The sequence below is a fragment of the Cicer arietinum genome, chromosome 4 (assembly GCF_000331145.2).
Source record: "Cicer arietinum cultivar CDC Frontier isolate Library 1 chromosome 4, Cicar.CDCFrontier_v2.0, whole genome shotgun sequence".
Taxonomy (NCBI): Eukaryota; Viridiplantae; Streptophyta; class Magnoliopsida; order Fabales; family Fabaceae; genus Cicer; species Cicer arietinum.
This window is the reverse complement of record NC_021163.2, coordinates 41193327-41210336: the sequence shown is the minus strand read 5'-3', so window position 1 is coordinate 41210336 and position 17010 is coordinate 41193327. Positions and strand designations below refer to the sequence as shown.

Genomic DNA, 17010 nt, shown 5'->3' with positions numbered 1-17010 from the left:
ATGAATGCGATACGGAAAAAAAGGTATGGGACAAATTACAAACTCATCATGAAGAAACAAGCCATGTCAAGCAGACAAGAATAGACATTGGCATACAGAAGTTCAAGTTATTTGAAATGAATGAAGGATAGACTATCAATGAAATGTGCTAAAGATTCACAACCATAGTAAATGAAATGTGTTCTCTTGGCAAGGCATACATTGTACAAGATAGGGTAAGAAATATCATGAGATGCCTTCCAATCATGTGGAGACCAATGATAACAGCTATAAGTCAAGCCAAGAATCTTGAGGTACTAGGTTTGGAAGAGCTTATTGGAACTCTACGAGCACATGAAGTGCTGCTACATAAGGATAAACTAGTAAAGAAAGGAAAAGTAATAGCCTTGAAGGCATCTAAGAATTCACAAAGCACGTCAGTACAATCAAATGAGAAAACTAAATCAGAAGATGAACAAGAAGACGCCGATGAAGAGATTGTTCTCCTCAAAAGAAAGATACAGAGAATGATAACGAGAAGGGATCATATCAAAAAGGGATCTTCAAATAAAAAGGAAAACTTCAAAGTAGAAGTAGACAAGAGTCAAATAATTTGTTTTGGATGTAACAAACAAGGACATTATAAAACTGAATGTCCCTTGAATGAAAGAGCACAAAAGAAATTTCCTTTCAAGAAGAAATAAATGATGGTGATCTGGGATGATTCTGATGAATCAGAAACAGAGGAACCTGAATAAGCCAACTTATGCTTGATGGCGAACTCTGAAGATAAGGAGGTAATCAATTTTGAACCATGTCCTTTATATGAACAAATTGAAAAAGATTTTGATATTTTACTTAATGATTCAGACTTGCTTGTTCAAAAATGTAACTCTTCAAATATCAAGTTTTAAAAGAAAAAAGAGAAAAAGAGAAAGCTCAGGTTATGATTGATGAACTAAAAAATATCATTCAGAACATGCAGGAATCTCATTTTAAGGAAACTGATGAAACTAAAAACCAAGAATGTTCTACAATTCAAAAGGAGAACATTTTTCTTAAAATAGAAAATTACATTTCAAAAAATCATGGGATTCCAAGTAGGGATATTTGACAAAGTTTGACTTGGCTTTCACAAAACTCAAAAATAAAAAATGTATGAAAACCTTTTTTGTTCTTGAAAGAAAGGATGACAAGTGCAAAACAAGATCTTCATATTGTAAACAAATTGGACATCTAGAATATGCATGCGATTTCAAAAAAAGGGATGAAAAATTTAAAGCCAAAGGATCACTTATACCCAAGAACGTTTTGCAAACTGACAAGAACGTTCTTCTCAAAGATTTTAAAAACGGAGAACATTTTGGGCACAAACCACAACATTCTTCAGTAAGAAAATGCTCTTTCTGCTTAAAAATTGGACATGGTGAATCACAATTTTATTCTACAAAATCAAATATAAATAGAAAAACTAACCCTCAAGGACCCAAGACCAAATGGATACCTAAAAATGCAGTAATATCAAATACAAGATGACTCTTGAAGTATCAAGAAAAATCCATGGTATTTGGAAAGTGGTTGTTCAAGACATATGACATCAAATAAACAACTGTCCTTCATTAAAAAGGATGGAGGATCAATAACATTTGGGAACAATGATCAAGCAAAAATCAAAGGTAAAGGTACCATAGATAAGGTAAATTATGCAAAAATTAATCATGTTCAATATGTTGAAGGATTGAAACATAATCTTCTAAGCATTAGTCAAAGGTAAATCTCTATGTTTTATACATTAAAGAATTACCGGTTGAATCATGCTTCATGTTCATTAACAAAGACAAGTGGATATGGCATAAGAGAACTGGACACATGAGTATGAAAACTATTTCAAAATTATCAAAATTAGATCTTGTTAGAGTACTTCTCAAAATAAACTTTGATAAGGATAAAGTATTTGAAGCTTGTGCAAAAGAAAAACAAGTTAAGAGTAGTTTTCATTCAAAAGAGTTTATATCAACTAAAAAAACTCTTGAACTACTTCACATTGATCTTTTTGGTCCTGTCAAAACCACAAGTCTAGGATGTATGAAATACAGGTTTGTTATTGTTGATGATTTTTCTCGATACACATGGGTGTTATTTTTAAAACAAAAGGATGATGAACTTGATGCTTTCAAAACATTATGTAAAAAAGTTCAAAATGAAAAAGAATCCAACATAATTTCTATAAGAAGTGATCATGGAAGGGAATTCATAAATTCATCTTTTAAAACATTTTTTATTATGAACTTGGCATCTCTCATTATCTATCTTGTTCAAGAAATCCTCAACAAAATGAAGTTGTTGAACAAAAAAATAGATCATTACAAAGAGATGGCAAGAACAATCTTGGAAGAATCAAATGTTGAAAAGTATTTATGGGCTAAAGCTATCAATACTTCATGCTATATTTTGAATTGTGTTTCCATAAGGAAAATAATAAACAAAACAACCTATGAAATCTGGAAAAATAGGAAGCCAAATATTTCATATTTTCACATCTTTGGATGCTACTGCGACATCTTGAATAACAAAGATAACTTAGGAAAATTTGATGCAAAATCAAACAAAGCTATTTTTTTAGGATATTCAACATAATCTAAAGGATATCTCATTTTTAATTTGAAAACTAAACTGTTGAAAATAGTATGCATGTGTTATTTGATGAGTTTGATGACCTTGATTTAAGAAAAAGAGATGATAAGGAGGAAGAATAATTTGGACAGTCATTGAGGAAAATGAGATTGATAAACAATCTCTATTTGAAACTCTTCCTAGAAGTTGGAAATTAATTGGTGATCATCCTCAAAATCAAATCATTTGAGATACAGCTGATGGGATTAAAATAAGAATGTCATTTAAAGATGATGTCAACATCAACATGGCAATGATATTCCAAATAAAACCAAAATCCACCAAAGAAGCCATAATTGATGAATCTTGGATTGAAGCAATAAAGGAAAAACTTATTCAATTTGAAAAGAATGAAGTATGAACTCTTGTTCCATATCCACAAGATCAAACAATCATTGGAACAAGATGGTATTCAGAAATAAGCTAGATGAAGAAGGTAAGGTTGTAAGAAACAAAGCAGAGTTAGTTGCTTAAAGTTATAATCAACAAGAATGTATAGACTATGATGAAACCTTTTTCCAAGTTGCAAGGTTAGAAGCTATACAAATTCTTCTTGCATATGAATCTCATAAATTTATCAAACATTTCCAAATGGATGTTAAAAGTGCATTCTTAAATGGTTTTTTAAATGAGAAAGTTTATGTTCGTCAAACCCCTAGTTTTGAAGATAAAAAGAAAACGAATCATGTTTTTAAACTCACTAAAGCTTTATATGGATTAAAACAAACTGCTAGAGGTTGCTATGAAAGATTAAGCTCTCTTTTCATCAAAAATGGATTTTCCCGAGGAAAAATTGACATAACACATTTCAAGAAAACAAATAAAAATGATTTACTTATTGTTCAAGTGTATGTTGATGATATTATCTTCGGATCAACTATTGAAAAAATGTGTGAGGATTTTTCAAATCTCATGCAAAGTGAATTTGAGATGAGTGTGATGGGAGAATTCGGGTATTTTCTTGGATTGCAAATTTAGCAACAAAAAGATGGAATTTTCATATGTCAAGAAAAATACATTAAGGATCTAACAAAATATAAAATGAGTGAAGCCAAAATTATGACTACTCCCAAGCATCCGTCCTCTTCATTAGACAAAGATGAAAATGAAAAATCAATTTCTGAAAAAGAATACAAGGAAATGATTGGTTCTTTACTTTATTTAACTGCAAGTAGGCCTGATATTGTTTTTGCAGTAGGATTATGTGCTAGGTTTCAATCCCCGCCAAAAGAATCCCATTTAACTGCTATAAAAAGAATCTTTCGTTATCTTGTTGGTACTACTGATCTTGGCCTTTGGTATAGTAAGGGTTCTCATTTTGATTTTGTAGCTTATATGATATTGATTATGCCGGAGATAAGATCGAAAGAAAAAGCACAAGTGGTGCATGTTGATGTAGCTAAATATCACTAGAAGGGGGGTTGAATAGGGATTTTGTTGTTTAAAAATAGTTTTCAAGTGTTTTAAAAACTATCCTCTTGTAGAGGATGGAAAGCCCGAGGATGGGTTTTTCAAAACTTTCAGATTCGAACTGAGTTAAAGAGTAAATAAGAAATATAAGATAGACACACACGGTTTTTATACTGGTTCACCCAAAGATGGCTACTTCCAGTCCTCACACCCTTGTGAGATTTCACTAATGTTCAAACAGATCAACCTCTGACCGAGGATGATTACAACTTGTGTATTCTTAAGCTTCACCAAGCTTACAATCAGATTTCAAATATTTCCAAGTGTACCTCACGTGGAAATTACAGTGTGATAAGAGAGTGATTGATTCTAAATACTTTCTCAAAAGATTAACAAAGATCTAATGTAGGATTTGTAGAAAGTATGAAGATATAATGGATGTTGCTTCTTGAAAGCTTTAAGATCTTTGATCTTTTTTAATGCAATGTGTTGTGTGTAGATGAAGATCAGCTTGCTGCAATTTATAGAGGTCTTATGATGTTCATTTCATAAGCCAAGCCTTTTATGACCGTTGGAAAATCCAATTGAGAAATGCCAAGGTTTTTCCTCATATTTACGAAAATGCCATTAAGCTCATTTGAATTTATGCATTCCATGTTCAAGTACGAGGTACTGTTTTCTTGGCACTTAGGGACACGTGATGTCCTTTTCTTTTTCCTTTCTTTAATGTTTGAATATTGTGTGGAGTCATTTTCATTCTCTTTCTTCAATGCCTTCATAAAGCTTCACATGTGAGCTTTTTCTCTTTCCTCCATTTAATGACTTGTAAGAACATGTGATGTCATTTTCATTCCTTTCTTCAAGGCTTTGTGAAGGCTTTTTCTTCTTTCCTTGCCTTAAGACATGTGATCGATTTATTTAGAACCTGTTTGTTGTTGCATTTTTGAAGATTGACTTTATAATCTTATTAAATCACATAATGGTACATGTAGCCTTTTGCCTATGATATGATGAGTTGCTTTCATAAAGTCTTGGAAAGCTTTTCAAGATGTTGACTATAGGCACATGCTAAGATCATCATTCCTCGTACCTTTCTCTTGCATTCTTGCTACTTTTCTTCAAAGGCATTTCTTTAAACAATTTTTTAATAGTATTTTGCCTTTATTGAATGAATCAAACAATTCATTCTTTAATACTATTCTGCCTTTGTTAAATGAATTCAAATAATTCATTCTTTAATACTATTATGCCTTTTTTTAATGAATTCAAAACAACGAGGATGCAGAACTGTAGTTTCATCAGCTTGTGAGGCCATCCTCGGCATTTGGCATACTTAGCATTTAACTCAGAATTTTTCTTCTTTTTCCAAGATGAATGATAACCTGTTTTCTTATATGAATACACTCAAAAGCACAAATTAGTCATTAAACACAATCATAATCTTTTAATTAATTTTGTTATCATTAAAACCAATTTAGAGAGATTTTGTCTCAACACATGTCAGTTCCTAGGAAAAGCATTAATCAGCTGCTCATGTAGAAAGAAAAACACAATTGCTTTATCATCCACTGAAGCTTAATATGTCTCAACAACAAATTGTTGCTCCCAAGTTACTGTGATAATACTAGTGTCATTAATCTGTCAAAAATCCTATTCAGTATTCTAGATCCAAACATATTGAAATAAAATCTCACTTTATTAGGGATCGTGTGAATAAAAAGAAAATTGAATTAATCTTTGTTGATACAAAGAATCAATTACCTGACATATTTACAAAGTCTCTTGTTGAAGAAAATTTTAATTCAATTAAAGAAAGATTAAAAATCATCAAAAATCTCACTCAGAATCGTTAAAAACAAAAACCAAAACATTCTAGTCATAACGGAGAACGTTCTTCGTTCGAGTCTGTTTCAACAAAGGACTCAAGAACATTCTTCGTTTCTTCATCATGAAGAAAATTCAAAATCAGATTTTTGAACTTGTACCGTCTACCACTCATGAAAATGTAACGACTACAATGCCTATTACTGCCACATCATCTCCCCTCTCCTCCTTCCCAATAACATTTTTCCAATCAATCACATCCCACACGTGGCACTTTCTCCTCTCACAAACCACCTACAAAAGTTCAAAACTGTTTCATCTTTCACAACTACACAACAACTTCAAACTTTTTCTGAAAAAGTTCATCTCTTATTCTCATTCATCTTCACCTCCCATTCTCTCAACAATAGCTCGTACCAATGCAAAAACACGCAAGAATCCTCAGTCAAGAACTCCATCACCATCTCCTTCACCATCTCCAACTCGTTCACCATAACCTCCATCCATACCAACACATCCAAATTCCTCTTCAGAGAGAACGTTCTTTGACTACCAGTCATCGTCCACTCTTCACAACTCTTCCACCCTTATTTCAATTTGCAACTCTCTTAATTAGTCAAGCTGCACCCATTATTCGCAAAACACTCAACCCTCATTCAAGCACTTCATCTTCTAAACAAAGATTAATGTGAATCTTGGCAGGTATTGGCACCTCCAAAACCTAAAACACAAACTCAAAAATTTATACAATTTCTGATGATGAGTCTGAACCTACGGCATCACTCCAGATTCCCAAACCAAAATCTGCTACTTCATCACAACGCTCAATACCATCAAAATCCCCTTCCAATGTGAAACCACCAAAGTCCATCCCATCTCAAACTAAAATATAGATTCCCACATTCAAATCTTCTTCAAAACTCTCTCAATTTCTAGCTTCTCAGAAATTAAAATACCTTAAAAAACTTGCTAAGAGAACTTCAAATCCAGAACGTTCTCCGTCCAAACCATCAACCCCAGAACGTTCTCCACTAAAAACTTCAAACCCAGAGCTCACAAAATCTTCCAAACCATCCTCTAACAATATCCTTATTCCGCATGTGATTCCTTCAGAACATTAGAAACTCTACAATGACAAATGGGCTCAAAGGCGAATTGGCATTGGTCGGGTTTTCATTTTTGAAAACCTTCAATATGAAGGAATGATGATTCTTCATCATATGCATATTTTTTTATTGTTTTTAGTCTTATTTATCTTTTATTCATTAGTTAATTTAAGGATTTATTTGATATATTTTGTTAATTTTATTTCTTTGATTTAATGAAATGTTTATGTTCTTATTTCCTTGATTAAGTAGAGATTTTTCGGAGTTTTGCTTTGTTACTTTGTTTTAGTGCAGGGCTGAATTTTGGAGAGAAATCTACATGACCTATGTGGAGTATTTCAGTCATATCTGGAGTTTTAGATGTCCAATTAGCGTCAAACCAAGTTCAAATGAAAGCTAAGATCCATAGCTACAACTTTCATGAAGACACCGAAACCAAATTCAGACTCGAAAGAAGAGAGAAATGCAGTATAGGTCAGAAAGTAGATGTTGTGCGCCTGAAGCGCAACAGCCGCGCCTGAGGCACATTTCTTGCCTTTCAACACTGTCAGCGCACGCCTGAAGTGCATTTTCTACGCTTGAGGCACATGGACGCGACAACATTCATTGAAAACGCAATTTTTCACTTTTTAGGGTTCTTTTTTTACTATTGAGAAGTTGGGAGACTTGTACTCGTGCAGAGAAACTCAAAGACGTCCGTTTCTAACATCATTGGAGTAGTTTTATCAAAAATCATTCACGAATCATTCTTGTAATTATTCTTTAACCTCTATCTTTTGTATCTCTGTCATGAGTAACTAAACCATATTTGTTAGGGATGAGTGTAACAAGATGAAACCCCTGTTTTTCTGATTTGATTTATATTTATATGAATGAGTTTATTGAATTATTTTTCTCATCTCTGTGCTTAATGCTTTTTATTGCTTGATCAACATTAAAATGTTATACGATTTGTATTTTTAAACGGAAGTGGACTTTACGAATGCTTGAGATGAGAAAGCCGTAGGGTACGAACCGGTAGGATCGTCCTGGCTCTCATTTGAGGGCAAAAGCCCAGATTTCCACAATAGTTGTAAAGGGTCACCAACCGAAATTAACAGTTAACACATAACATTTAAGTTTTTAAATGCACAAAATAACCTTTCAACTAAGCATGCACCTTAAAAGGATTTTCCATATGCTAAAAGTTCATATAATGCTTGCCAAATAAAAATGAAGTCAAAATAAGTCTTAAATCAATCAGGTAATAAACAACTGGCCAATCCATTGATGAACCAATTGAGCGATCGATTATCTAACTCAAAATAAGAATTTCCACTAAGCAAATCGATTGGGAAATCGATTGCTTGAATGTGTTTTTGTAAAATCTGTACTCTAGGCTTACATCAATCGATTGGGAAATCGATTGAATGAGTAGGTGAGCCCCTATGTTAAAGCCAATCGATTTCCAAATCGATTTTGTCCAAATGGCTGAGCTCCTGTAATGCAGCCAATCGATTGCCAAATCGATTGTTTCAATATATTTTCAAGATTCAAGAAAATAGGAAACATACCAATCGATTTCCAAATCGATTTCTTAGATGGTTTTGAAAAACAGATTACAAAATCGATTGGCAAATCGATTTTGTCAAATTGGCGAAGTCCCTGCAACTCATCAAATCGATTGGGAAATCGATTTCCCTGCTTATTCTTCCAAAAATACATAAACTAATTCAATCACATTCATACACAACTCCAAATCTTAACACTTAGCAATTCCCACACAATCACCATGACAAATTGGGTTTCGAAATGGTTTTACAATCCATCACACTTGCACCCGATTATTAACACATAACACTTAGCAATTCCAACATAATTACCACGACAACTTAAGTTTCGAAATAGTTTTACAATCAGTCACACTTACACACAATATCAATACATAACACTTAAACATAACTTAATTCAAACACGACTCGTGTGCTAAGCACCCTAATGCAATGCGTATATGCCAAACCAAAACCCTCCTCGAAGGGCCGTAAATCATAATTGTACTGCCTATCGCAGGCCGAAGTACCAATTACCGAGGTGCAATCTATCACGGGTCTGCACGATTTACTAAAAAGTGTAAACCATAAACGTACTGCCTATCACGGACCCGTATCGTTTACCGAGGTGCCACCTATCAAGGGTCTGCACGGTTTACTAAAAAGAACGTAAATTGTAAATGTACCGCCTATCACAGGCCAAAGTACTATTTACCAAGGTGCCACCTATCACAGGTCTGCACAATTTACAAAAAAGCGAAAACCATAAACGTACTGCCTATCACGGGCCCGTATCGTTTATGGAGGTGCCACCTATCACGGGTCTGCACGGTTTACAAAAACGTAAATCATGAATGTACCGCCTATCACAGGCCAAAGTACTATTTATCAAGGTGTCACCTATCACGGGTCTGCACGATTTACAAAAAGAATGAAAATGCATGAGCATACACTGACTCCATCCACAACAATCGTTAAGCAAATGCAGATATTAAAAGATTCCCCATTTTTAATACTCATTTAACTTAAACGATTCTCACAACAAACATTAAGCAAATAGAAATATTAAGAGATTCCCCATTCTTAATACTCTTTTAACTTAAACGATTTTCAAAACAAACATTAAGTAAACAGAAATACTAAGAGATTCCCCATTCTTAATACGCTTTTAACTTAACGATTTTCAAAACAAACATTAAGTAAACAGAAATACTAAGAGATTCCCCATTCTTAATACTCTTTTAACTTAACGATTTTCAAAACAACATTAAGTAAACAAGACATTAAGAGATTCCCCATTCTTAATACTCATTTAACTTAAACGATTTTCAGAACAAAACATTAAGTAAACAAGACATTAAGAGATTCCCCATTCTTAATACTCATTTAACTTAAACGATTTTCTCAAACACACATTAAGTAAACCGAGATATTAAAAGATTCCCCATTTTTAATACTCGTTTAACTCTAATGGTTTTCACGCCAACATTAAGTAAACGTAGACATTAAGAGATTCCCCATTCTTAATACTCGTTTAACTCTAATGGTTTTCAAATTCCACACAAAACAACTCAAACCTATTATCAGATCCAATCCACAACTCATACCAAAACACATCAATTCATTTCTCCACAAAATCCAACCATACACATATCAAATTTCATCAGTATTAATTAAGAACACGTCAAATACGACGAACACAAATCAACACAATCCACCACTCAAACACAACAAGTTTCATTTACTCAAAATCATACATAAATGAGTTTAAATTCATTTTCCACGAAACATTCATCAATATAACCAAAACCTAACTCTAAGATTTTACCCATAAAGTCTTAGATTCATTTTCCCCCAAATCAACACTTCAACCCTAACAAATTCCTTTCCACACAACCACAGATAAGTCCCTAAATGCAAACTAGAAGTTTGGAAGGAGCCCTTACCTTAACGTTAGCTTTAACGTGCGAACAAGGTACCGCGAGTAATTCCGATAAAATCTCCGCTCACAACGTCGCTTCCAAATTTAGTTCACCAGCACCGTAGCGTGGTAGTGAAGCCGAGAAATTCTTGCTTTCTTACCCACTAATCCTTGGGTTTCTATTTTTGAAGCCAAAGAAAGAAAAAGAAAGCAAAACCAACGAAAGAAGAAAAAGGGGGGAGAAGAGGAATGTTGCGAGGCAGAGGAAGAAGAAGACGTAATGTTTCTTTTCTTTTCCTTTTCCTTCCTTCTAATTTCCTTTTCTTTCTTTTCTACCTCCTTTCTTTTTCCCTCCAAACAAACATATATATATTAATTATAACTTAACAAATATCTAGATATTTATTAAAATTACCATTTCACCCATAACCTCTCCAAACTACTTTTTGTCAAAAATATCTACTATCGTCGCGACTCGAGATATTTTTAACAAAACTCCCCAGAATTAAATTCTTCTTAAAAGATTCACCGCAGTTAATTAATTCATTCATCGACGAGTAATTCTAATCGGCATGAAAATATTTTTTTGGTCATATAAACTCCCAAAATATTAATAACTTTGGCTACAAAGCCTCCGAGTTCAATACCAAAATACACTAAAATACATAAAGTATACTTTAAAATTATGGGTCTTACACAAGGACTATAAGAGAATCATTGTCCCATATGGTATAATCCCTCAGGATATATCTCAGTGTGATATCTCTTCCCTTATTTCTATTTACTTATTATCTTCTAATCAAATTTTATATAGATAAGTTAAAATTGTGTGTTTTCACTAACCAAGAACGTTCTTCGTTTATAACCAAGATCAATGTTGAGTTAAAATTTTTAAGTCTTAGCAGGAATTTTAAAAAAAGAACAATTACAATTCAAACCCTCCTTCCATGTAATTGACATTGTTACTCATAGGTTACTTCATAGGTTTCAGAAAAAAAGCTCTCACATGAGAGTGTTTATGAAGTTGTACTTTCATAAACGTATCTCAATACTTAGGTAACACGAATGATTAAGTACACGAGAGCAGAAGAGGTTGTATATCAAGTGAGGAATGCACGTCATTTTATAGAGATTATTTAGGACTTCTGGTCATTGTCATGATTGCAAGAAATCTGCATAAATCATGGAGTTTAGTATCAAACTTTTGAGATTGGTTTGCACCTTGGGTGTTGCAAACCAATTTTTCATTATATTTTTTGCTTATATGTTTTTAGATTTTCTTTTTTACATTTAAATTGTTCAAAATAATTGTAATCCAAACTCATATTGGTATATTTCCCAATTCTAATTTGAGTAGCCCATTACATAATATTATTTTGTTAGTGTTAGTAATTGGTTAGTTAGGAATTACCTAATTCATATCTTTCAATTATGTACGCAATGGCTATCTTTTAATATGATTTTGTATGATAATTTTTACTCATTTTCATGCTCGTAAACAACCGAATTCAATTTCCGTCATGATTCTAAGATTTCAAATAAAAATAAATTATGTTCACGTATGTAAACAAGAAATACATAAATGTAAGACCCTAGAACTCTCAAAAGACTTCTAAAGGTGCTCAATAAGAGAAATGAATTGTTTATGAAGTGAATAGAGATCCCAACCCTAATTTTCTCATCCCCTTTTAAAGGTGAATCTACCTCAGTAAAAGGGTCTCCATGATCAAGTCCGATTTGATCCAGCATCATAATCTTGTTGTGGTGCCACATGTATTAGCGATGATTGGTGTGTGGTCCTTCAACATTTGCATTTTAATTTGATGGATGAATCCACAAGTCTTTAGCTCCGCCATCCATATGCCTATACTTGTATGTCCATCAGCGTGCATATTTTTGGTCGTGCAACTACGTCCATATGCTTGGTCACATGTTTGTGTGTATATGCTTCAACTCCTCAAGTCTGATTGAGTTAAGGAGTCCACAAGTCTTTAGCATTTTCATCCCCATGCTTATCCTTCGTGGTGCATCCACGTGCATTTTTTTGGTCGCACATCCGCATGCATTTTCTGGGATGTGCATCAGTGTGTATATGCTTTAACTCTTCAAGTCTGATAGAGTGAATGACTCCACAAATCTTCAACTGTACCGTTTGCATTCCTATTCTTGGTCGTACATTTGTGTGCACGTGTTTGGTTGTGCAATCACATGCCTTAGTTTGGTTACCTTGTATATACACTTCAACTCTTCAAGTTTAATTAAGTGGACGAGTCCACAAGTCTTTAGCTCTTCCAATCTTATTGAGTGGACAAGTTCACACAGGTTCTTCGCGGTTGACTGCTTAAATTTTGAGCATTCTCGAGTCTAAACTTTCTTGAATAAATTTTATGGGTTGTTGGTCATCTCATAAATGCTTTATCCTTTGATCTTTAACCATAAATTAGTCAAACATGAAAGGGTTGTTGGCCTATTTTATTATAAAAAAGATGAGTTCTTTTTTTTTTTTCTTTCTTTTTCGCATATCTTTCAATTCTCATTTATTATTGATCTTCCTACAACATGGGTTTTTCTATCACCTCCAAGACTTACTCTTCATATTCATATCTTTTGAACATTTTTGTCATTCATAAATGTGAGTCGAATATGCCGAAGAATATTATATTGAACTAGAAGCCTATTTTGCTTAAGCTTCCCCATCAATCTTTAAAGTCTTTCTTCCTCTTTTGATCTTCCCTTCGTAGTCTTGAAATGTTAACGACCCATAACTTCCCCTCATTCGTCTACAAGAGATGCATTTCTTTTCTTCTCATTATCTCATTGTCATTGTTTACATTTTTTTTACTTCAACTATGTTTGCAATATCAAATCATTGTTTATTCGCACACCAACTTAGTTTTGTCTAGATGCACGACCGACACCTGTTCTACTCCCTCACGCGCTCCAATTGATTATCTGCATACCTATGCTTAGGCTATGCATCCACATACATATGTTTCATCGTGCATCCATGTACATATGTTTAGTTGCGCATCTATGTACATATGTTTAGCCACACATCTGCGTGCCTTAGCTTTGGTGCGCATCAACATGCATTTGCTTATCTACATATTCACGTGCATATGTTTTGTTGCATATTTGTGTGCCAACACATGGATTATGAATTCCCGCACATAAGTTTGTTGTGCATCATCAATCATATGTTTTGTTGCGCATTCACATTCCAACATTAGGACTACGTGTTCGGGTACATATGTTTGGTCGTGTTGCACACATTTTTTGGCCTTTTAATGATCTTGTAGCCTTCACTCTTTTCTGATTTGTTTACTCGTTGTTCGTTCGTTTCATGGCATGGCCTTTGTTAGACCTCTTGCATTTTGGTTGCACGATCATCTTTAGACACTTACTTAGTCGCACAGTCTTCTTTGTTGTCTACTATTTTCTTTACCATCAAGTGTACACTTTGTTTTTCTTACGGTTAAAGATGTTGTGTTATTCTACGGAGTATTACGAGGAGGTACAAAGATTTCCATGAAGAAGGTGATTTACCCAACTAATCATTGCTCCTCATTGCTTTCTACGCACCTCATACTTTTGATTGGTTGCATTTACATGTTCGTCGATTCAAATTGTAATACTATATTCATGGTCACGTATCTCGGTGCAAATATTTGGTTACGCATCGGTGTTCCTTAGCTAGCCCAGACATCCATGTGTATATGCTTGGTCGTGCATCCATGTGTTTACATTTGTTCGTGCATTTATGTGCTTACGCTTGTCCGCACCTCCATATATCTCTTAAATTTCTTACAACCACGCAACACAAATTTTGGTAGGCTTCTAACATCTTCGTCGCACGATCCTCTTTAGATACTTGCTTGGTTGCACGATCTTTTTTATTCTCTATTAATCTCTTCATGTTTCTTTAATTTGTAATCTTTGTCTATTTTGTAGCATATATCACTCTATCGGTCATCCTCCTAAGAAGTCAAGGAACCACTCTCAACATGAGCTTTCCTATAATAATGGTCTTGAAGGTATGACTCTCGCATTCATTCTTATCAGATGTCAAAGAAGCACTCTCAATAAGAGCTTCCTTATAACATGGTCTTGAAGGTTTGAGTATATCAGTCATCCTTATCAGACGTCAAGGAAGCACTCTTGTGACTCTATTTTTCATCTTTACCAGACACCAAGGAAACACATTTATATCACACGACAAGGAAGCACTTACAATGTTATTTTCTAGTCTACTAGTCATTCATCCGAGTAAGTCCACAAATCTTGTTACTTGACTGGCCCTAATAGGAATATTCCACTTGGCTAGGTTCGACCAACTCTACTTGACCAGTTCCACTCGATCATGCTCCACTCGACCAACCTCACCCAACTCCACTATGCATGTTCCACTCGTCTAGTCACTTTCTTCTTTCTTCTTCATGGACATCCTTTCATTTTCGTATATTCTCCTCATTATATATATATATACTTAGATTTTATTGTAGTTATAAATGTTGTATAGTTCCATGGTAGATCATGAAAAAAGCTCAATACCACGAGGAGAAATATGATAGTTGACCTCATTCGTTTGGTCGACCATCATTGGGCTCATTCATTCACCTGGTCGACTTCTCCCTTTTGCTTGCTTTATTTGGCTCGACTAACAGGTCTTAAGGTGACTTGGTCGCCTCTCTTTCAACCAGCATACTTCATTCTTGTTTGGTGAATTAACCTTCAATGGACTTGGCCATTTTCAACATAGTATTGTTAAACTTGGAATTGCGGCTCTTTAGAGATTCAGTAGCTCTTTATTGAACATCGATTAGGTTCATCACTAAGAAAGGCTTTTCACTTTTTGCAACACACTAATGTCGCAAACTTGGTGGATAAATCTTCAAAATTAACTATTGATAGAGGATGCAATCTAGCAATCCATTTGTGCACAACATCTTTCAAGGTTCCTGCAAAAATCTTGCAACTCAACGAGTCATCCACTCCACTAATAAACATCTGATTCTAAAAAGTTGAGACGTGACTTTGAGGGCCTCTCGTTCCATCGTATCTATTGATGGTCAGCTCCCTAAAGAATCGTGGGATGACACAATGTTGTATTTCTTTTTGTGAATGTTGAAAAACCCTTGGTGTCATTCTAGTGGTCTCGATTCTCGTAACGTTATTGTCTAGAAGTTGTAAATATTGGTGGAGCTCCCTTTCCAAAGCTTCGATTTGCTCTCTCAACTCATGTTCATGTGTTTTAAGTTTTTAAGCTCAGCCTCTCGAACAGTTCCATCCTAGAATTGTTGTAGTTGTTCTTAATTCTGGTTGGTCAAAAGCATTTTGAGATATAAGTATGGCCATAGTAGGTAGGTCGAAGGGGAAATTTACCGTAGCCCTACAGTGGGCACCAATGTTCACATTTGTAAATAAGAAAACATAAACGTAAAATCCTAGAAGCTCTCAAGAGGCTTCTAAAGGGGTTCACTAGGAGAAATACATTGTTTCTGAATATCAAGAGAGATTCATTGCCCTAATTGTCTCATCCTCTTTTATATGCGAATCTACCTCGGGAAATGGGCTTCTATGACTAAGGCCCATTTGATCTAGCATTCTAATATTGTTGTGCCATATGTCACATGGTTGACGGGTGCATGGTCGGGCCACCTTGTCCTTCATACGAGTACATAGCCATGCCACCCTATCTCCTATATAGTGGTAAGCTAGGTGTCACATCGTTTCATATGATGGGCTCTATCCACATATAGTCTATTGAGCCGAATCCATCAACTCTCATTTAGGCCCTTGTTGGTCCATTCTATATTGGATATTTCATCTAGTACAAAACCTAAAACATCAAATTACCTAACAAAATCCAAAACCTAAAAAAGTTTGATTGAATTCTATCTACGGGTATCTTATATTGAAAATGACAATATAAATGAAAACACATATTCATAAAAATGAAAATACAATGGAAAAAAATGATTGAAAGCTCATATATAAATGAAAAACCCAAACAACACGGGTATGCAACACAACTTTTCCCCATCTACGGTTTGTTGTTTCATACCCATTTTATCCATTCACACACTTCTTTTCATTCACTTTTTATGTACAACCCTCTTATGGCATCAAATGCCCCTCTACTTCAAGCAATGCCATTCTTAAGCTTCCTTCTTGATTCACACTCTCTTCCAAAGTCAGTGGCAGACCCTTCCTTTCTAAAGGGTTGTTAATGTTATATAAAAGTTACCAAAATCCTCACTCTAGTGTCTCTTTTCAATTTTTAATAACAATTTGTTCATTGGTTTAAATGGTGATTTGATTTAATTTTAAATATCTAGAAAGGGATTTGTGAGAGCCGCTAGTATGTTTTGTTTAGTTTTGGGTAATTTAAAGTTTTGGGTTTTATTTAAAATGTTTGCTTAAAATAATGGGTTTAAGATGAAGAGTTGGAAGATGATGATGAAGTAGATGAAGGGAAGAAGATGAACATTTTAATTTTAATTGTCACATCAGATCTGTAGTGGCCAAGTACCCATTTTTTTAACTAAATGTGTGAAAAGGGAAAAGA

At 34.2% G+C, this 17010-nt stretch overlaps 1 long non-coding RNA gene across 6 annotated transcripts in view; it reads left to right on the top strand.

Moving 5' to 3' along the window:
* LOC101490259 (uncharacterized) overlaps positions 1-17010 on the top strand; it is a 57193-nt gene that overhangs the window by 37865 nt on the left and 2318 nt on the right. For 2 of the 6 annotated variants that reach the window (XR_012162536.1, XR_012162533.1), the window contains one exon: positions 7287-7881. The exons of 3 other annotated variants lie outside the window; for them this stretch is intronic. This is a non-coding gene — a long non-coding RNA (uncharacterized lncRNA). Of the gene's footprint in view, positions 1-7281; positions 7882-17010 lie in introns of those variants that run through there. One more of the 6 variants, XR_012162540.1, reaches the window with a different exon arrangement.